The following is a 6,997-nucleotide window of genomic DNA, read 5'->3' on the forward strand; positions in this document are numbered from 1 at the left end:
GGGCCGGGAGGCCTCTCGGCTCCGCTGATCCCGGGGTCAGGAGGCCTCTCTGCTCTGCGGCTTCAGGGCTGTTTGGCTTCGCTCCACTGCTTGCAGCCTGAGTATGCAAATTAACCGCCATCTTTTAGCTTCTATAATTGAAACATTGTATCTTTTGGAGCTGTTGCTCCAGGAGCTCAGAGCCCCTCAGCTGCAGGCTGGGAACCTTGGCTTCCTCCATCGCTGGGGCAACCAAGCCTCCTGTTCTCAGCTGCCTGACTGCCGGCCGCCATCTTGGCTGGCAGTTAATTTGCATATCTCCCTGATTAGCCAATGGGAAGGGTAGCGGTCATACGCTAATTACCATGTTTCTCTTTTATTAGATAGGATAGAAGTGTCAGAGATGAAAGAAAATTAGTAAAATGTATATGAAAATCTTCCTTCTATCAGAGTGCCGCCAGACCCAGAGCCAAGTCCTGCTAATCTGCGGCACCTCAAAATTGTGCAAGAAAAAGACCCAGCCAGCCCCACACCCATTGGGCAAGATCCAGACCCTGCTAACCCCACCCTTGTCAAAGCTAAGTGGGGGGCTCAGCCTCAGGTCCCCTGGCCCAATGCTAGGCGGGGAGGTGCAGCCACAGGTCCCCCGTCAAGCCCTGTAGCATGGGGGTGCAGTCTCAAGTCCCCCATCAAGCCCTGCCGGGCAGGAGGAGCAGCCTCAGGTCCTCCAGCACACCCTCAGGTCCCCCGGCCTGGCGCCGGGGTGGGGGGCATGGCCTGAGGTCCCTTGGCCAAGTGCCAGGGAGGGAGACACAACCTGAGGTCCCCCGTAAAGCCCCTAGTGGGGGGCATGGCCTGAGGTCCCCCGTCAGGCCCCACAGTGTGGGGGCCACAGCCTGATGTCCCCTGTCAAGCTCTGCCGGGTGGGGGGCACGGCCTCAGGTCCCCCGGCCTGACCCTGGGTTGGGGGGTGTGGCCTGAGGTCCCCTGTCATGCTTCACTGGACAGGGGGGTGCAGCCTCTGGTCTGTTATGGGAATGCAGGCTCCACTGTGGGTACAGCCATCTTGTGTTACAGAAACCCCACCTCCACTGTTGGCACCCCATCTTTGTGATGGCATGATGGTCAATTTGCATATTCCCTCTTTATTAGATAGAATTATTGACTATATTCCCTAGGCTTTACTCTACATCCCTGTGACTGTTTTGTAACTGCCAATTTGTGTTTCTTAATCCCTTCCCCATTTTCACCAGCCCCCCATCCTTTTTCATATCTGGAAACCACAACCTGAGTTACTTTTAAGTGAGTAATCCACTTTGAAACACAGCTCATCTGTATGACTAAAATGTATGGTGCTTTTGTGAATCTTCATTTTTCACTCTGAGTTTCAGGTTTTTCTTTCTTCTTTTTTACAGTGTCAGGTGGCTGTTTATGTTGCATCTCATTTTCTATGTTTCTTTCTCATGAAAATAACATATCTGTAGCCCTTTCAGAGTGTCAGCTGCAGTCAGACCAGAATTGAGCAAGTTCCATCAAGACAATGGTAATTTAACTGTGTCTGCAGCCAAAACAATGTTGGCAAAAAAAAGACAATTGTAATGCATTTCAAACTCTGAGCTTAGCCCCATGTCTGCTGCTGCCTAATTCCTCCAAGCACAGTAGTCACACTTAGGGATGTGCTGCCACCTGATATCACGGGGATTGCACCTCACTTCCTGTCCCATGTGGGCTCTGCTGCAACCTATCTTCATGCTCATAGTTCTTTGGAAAATGAACTGACCCTTATACATACCTCCCACTCTGCTCCAACCTTACCCTGGACTCCATTTCTCAGAGTACAGTCCTTTAGAGGTGGAGAGAAAGCTGCTTTGATGAGAAAATAAAGTTCTTACCTTTTTTTTTTCCTTAGTGTAGGCTGGAGTGGTTTGTTACTTCTCTGCCTTTCACTGGGTGCTTGGGCTTTTATTTAAACTCCGATGTGACGTGGCTGTCCTGACCTCCTAAAGTACTGTATTAGAAATGAAGGATTTAGAGTAATGTGAAACTGAAAGCACTGAGTAAAAAGCAGTGACTGAACAACCATGAAAGGAATCTCTGCAAGCTGTGCAAACGGGAGTGTAGATGGATTTTACAGGATTTTGTAACTAGTTCATGACAGGCCAGCAGAGGACATTTGGCTCAGACGGACTAACTAGAAATCCCAAAGAATAAAGTGGCCGCAGCCTCATTACATGGAACAACGTGCAGTAACCCTATCTGGCTCAACAGGAAGGAGTCCCACCCAGGGCGAGACAGCAGGTCAAAAAATAACGGCAGCTTACAGCCCACAGCCTCAAGGGCCAGCACTAATCGGGTTGAAGGACAATGGACTCCAGATAATCAGACTAGAACACTTACATCCACCAGCCTCTGCCCCTTGCAGTTTTGCACATAAAATTCAACCCTGAGGACAGCGGAGACTGCGTGCTAACCTTCTCTGGTTGTGGCTCCATCCCCCCATTCCCTCTAATAAACTTCCCTCCTGCTTGCTTGCTGTGTCTGCCTAATTCCTTGAGTGACTCTAAAATTACAGTTCAGTTTGACAAAAGCTCCATTCCTGGTGCCTGGTGGGTGTGGTCAAGAAGTTGTGGCTCCCTGTTCCCTCTTTCAAGCAGGATAAGCTATGTTGCTGGGAGAGGCAGGCACCAGTATTTCTCATCCCCTCCAACACTGAGTTGCAGACACTGGAGCCTGGGGCTCCCAACCTGCACCCAGCCCCACTCACAGAGTGAAGGCTATAGCTGATGCACAGCAGGCTGAGATTGCCTGGCCTGATCACCCTCCCTCTGGCTCATTTGTAGGAAGGAGTTTCCAAGCTGGGAGAGGCACGTGGGGAAGACCAGAGGCTACCACCCCTGCCCAGAGAGGAGCAGTGGCTCAGAGATATTTGTCCAGGGAGAGAGGCAGTGCATCATCACAGAGCTCTCTGAAGTTCTCCCCCAAAGAACTGATTTTATTGAAACAGTGTGGGGACTTGAAGAAACTTTACTGTGAGCAAATTGACTTTACAAAAAACACAAAAGGAGGTTTTCAGAGGAAACAAGTGACTTCAGATGGTAACACAAATCCATGTAGAAAAACAAAGAGCAGCACTAAGGGAATTGTGTAATTATAAAAGACAGTATAAATGCAGGTTTATTTTCCTTTCTTCTCTTAACTGGTTTAAAAAGTAAGTGTATACAACAATTGTATTGCAGGGCCCATGACATACTTAAATGTAATATATTTACCAATATGACACCTGATAGTAAGGTGAACTCATAGGAATAAAGAGAACCAGAAATTGTAAGTCAGAAAATTAATATAACAAGCCCTATACATTTATCATAAAGTTAACATAACAAGCCCTATACTTTTATTCTTTCTCCTTCAGCTTCTTTGAAGACATAAAATTATATGTTAATAACTTTCAAAATGTATTGTTGAGGTTGTTACATATACACATATAATTTGTACATATATGTAAAAAATAGCACTAAAAGGGGGTAAGAGGGAATAGAGTTACAGGAGTAATAGTTCTGTATCTCACTGGAATTAATTTGGCAAAAATTCGAGGTATATTCTTCTTCCTTTTAATTTTATGGAATTTATTGGGGTGACATTGGTCAATAAAATTATAATTCTGTAATTCATCATCTGTATATTGTATTGTATGTTTACTACCCAAAGTCAAGTCTCCGGCTGATCTGTTATCTAATATTGATTTATCCTTTATCTCCCAGAGAGCCAATTATTTCCTTCATTGTCAGCATTCCTAGTGGGCTCTTCATTGTAGCCCCTTAATGCAAAAACAAAACAAAAAACAAGGACACTAGAATGTGCAGTCAACAACTTTTATATAAAGATACTCATGCATTCAAGTTTAAAAAAAATAAACAGACATTTTTGGTAATTTAATGATGGATCTCCACAGGTGAGTTGTTTTTTAAAATGTATTTTCATTTGTTTCAGAGAGGAAGGGAGAGGGAGAGAGAGATAGAAACATCAGTGATGAGAGAAAATCATTGATCAGCTGCCTCCTGCATGCCCCCTACTAGGGATTGAGCTGGCATCCTGAGTATGTGTCCTGACTGGGAATTGAACTGCGATTTCCTGGTTCGTAGGTCTATACTCAACTGTTGAGCCATGCCAGCAAAGGCCTCCAGTTTGTTTTGAACTGCATTAAAGGCATATGATTTTGTTAACTTAAGAACAGTCAAACCTGTAGAGAATTTCTGTGAGTTTATTTGAGCCAAACTGTTGACAATTGCTGCTGAGCAGAATTCCAATGTATTGGGATAGTGATCCAGAGAATGGCAGCTTTTCACCTTGTTTTATACATTACAATCAAAGGAGGAGACATAAGTGGGTTACATGAAATCCACTGGTGATATATTAGGGAGGTAGAAGAAAGTGAAGTGGGAAAACCTCTGGGATTGGACAAAAAGTAAAATGATGGACACATACTTCTTTTACTTAGGTGGGTATGTGAGAGTTAATGGTCAACAATTAACATGATAACTATAACAATGAAGGCTATTGTTATATTGTAAAGGTTAATTATATTGGATAATATAATTAACCTTTACAATATAACAATAGCCTTCATTGTTATAGTTATCATGTTAATTGTTGACCATTAACTCTCACATACCCACCTAAGTAAAAGAAGTATGTGTCCATCATTTTACTTTTTGTCCAATCCTCAAAATTACAGTGTCTGATCCTGGTGGGTCTTTCTGCCATTTGTTTGTTACTTTCTATCTCTTGCTTGTGTGGGGTTGCACCCTTGTTTGAGTTTGCATTTTGGCCCCATGTTTCTCTGGACTATTCAGTGGGAATCCTCCGAGTCCAAGTTGAACACAGCCTTACAAAAAGGACTTGCTGCTGTCAGGTGCCCTGGGGCCCCATCAATGACAGCCCATTTTAAGTAGTTTCTGAACCACACCTGTCTTGTAGATAAGTTCAATCCAATGCTCAAGTAGGGAAAGGTTTTATTTTTAAACTAGAGGCCCAGTGCATGAAATATGTGCACTGGGGTAGGGGAGTTACCCCTTACCCTGGTCTGCACCCTCTTGCAGTTCGGGACCCCTCGCTCCTTACTGCCTTCCAGCTCACTACTCCTTAGTGTTGCTGTGGAGGCAGGAGAGGCTCCTGCCACAGCTGCTGTGCTCATCAGCCGGTGAGCCTAACTTCGGTCTGAGCAGCGCTCCCCCTGTGGATGCACACTGACCACTAGGGGGCAGCTCCTATGTTGACCATCTGCCCCCTGGTGGTCAGTGTGCATAATAGTGACCAGTCATTCTGGTCATTCTGACATAAGGGTCGCTTAGGCTTTTATTATATAGATTCTAACGCAGGTCAATCTGGTAATTTTTCCTCTGCTATAAACAGATACTTATCAGCCTATCCTTTCCTGGGAGGATTTCCAGTTCATTCTAAGTTTCCAATTAGTAAAACCTACGAATCTCAGCACCAAGACTTCCTCCTCTGCTCTTCTTATGGTCATTAAGAGTCAAAGATGGGCACATGCTTCGGAATGGTCACAGCTTCAGCTTCCAGGTACTACCATGATTTTCTTCTCATTTTCTATATTTGATTCCTTCAACTTTATGTTCTTGCAAACACACCGATATATTTCAAAATGTTAGTAATATTTCTTTTGGCATTTATAGGTGTTTTTTAGGGGGAAGGTTTCCCCCATATCTAGCCTGCAATAATTTAAAGTCTCATTATCAAATGCATATAGACAGAATAATTTGAAGAAAAAAAAGGAATGAAGGTAAGAAAGATAGTTTCTTAGTTATACTATTGTATAGAAAAGAAATCATCTCTTAATCCCTTGGCTTTGGAGGAAAAGTAATGTACCTGATTAAGTAGGTACATTGTTTCTATTAGAATAGACACAGTACTGCAAGGTGTTTTCATGGGTGAATAAAATTTACGTACAGCACCAATCCCATTCCTTTTGCTCAGTTCACCATAGATTCTGATTGAATCCACCATGGACTTCATGGATGAGCTTTGCAGTGTGCATGCAGGGGTGTGCTAATTTGGGAAGGTTTACTATAGTGATGACACCTAGAAGATGACCTTGGTTGAGCAGAATATATTAACGGGTTGTTGAGTTATACAAAGGTAGGACAGAAACCTGGTTTGGAATAATGGACTAGTTACCTGGTCACCTATACTGCTGTACATAATAAGTGCATAGTAATTGGGAATTAGAGATAGATTAAAAAGAAGAATAGTCTTAGGGAAAAAAAGGAGGCTTCAGAAGATGGCAAGAGTCACAATTCACAAATTGAAAAGGTCCAATTCAATGGTTTTATATATATATTTGTATAACCATTGCTATAATCAAGGAGACATTTTCATCATCCCCTCCCCCCTCTAAAAAATACTCCTCAGTATCCACTAGAGGTGTGTATTTCTCCTCAACCCTCAACCCTAATTGGCTTTCAGTTTCCATGGATGTGCCTAATCTGGACATTTAATATTAATAGAATTATGCAGCAGTAGGTCTTTTGTGACTGGCTTCATTTCTCAAGGGCGTATACCTAGAAATAGAATTGCTCGGTTTTGGTAACTCTGTTGTAATGTACCCCTCGAATCACACAAGGACACTTCAAGAAGTCGAATTAAGGAGTCACATTTATTGCAAATCCGGGACTATGAGGGGGCCGTGCACTCCAAATCTTGCAGTCCTAAAATGGCTGCAACACCAGATTTATATAGGCAAAAATCACAAAGGTATTGATTACATCTCAGGGTTTGGAATGAGGAACCCGGTTTGCAAAACAGCAGTTTACAGAAGAGAATTTAAGCATGTTAGTTAAATTATAGTTTTAGGTCTCCGGATCACTGAATCGACGGAAACACATTGCCTGGAGCCATTGGTCTTGGGACCTCTGAGTTGACAAAAACACATTATCTTGAGCCCTTGGGTCTTGGGACCACAGAGTCAATGGAAACACATTATCTGGAGCCACTGAGGCAA

At 43.6% G+C, this 6,997-nt stretch overlaps 1 protein-coding gene across 1 annotated transcript in view; it reads right to left on the reverse strand.

Annotated features, from left to right (window-relative positions):
* Positions 1–6,997, reverse strand: part of LOC102261946 (guanylate-binding protein 1) — a 41,348-nt gene that overhangs the window by 17,254 nt on the left and 17,097 nt on the right. The window contains exon 2 of the mRNA XM_005864104.2: positions 1,872–1,987. The gene's annotated coding sequence lies outside the window, so the exon portion shown is untranslated. The remainder of the gene's footprint in view (positions 1–1,871; positions 1,988–6,997) is intronic.

Source organism: Myotis brandtii, unplaced genomic scaffold (assembly GCF_000412655.1).
Source record: "Myotis brandtii unplaced genomic scaffold, ASM41265v1 scaffold1852, whole genome shotgun sequence".
NCBI classification, from domain to species: domain Eukaryota; kingdom Metazoa; phylum Chordata; class Mammalia; order Chiroptera; family Vespertilionidae; genus Myotis; species Myotis brandtii.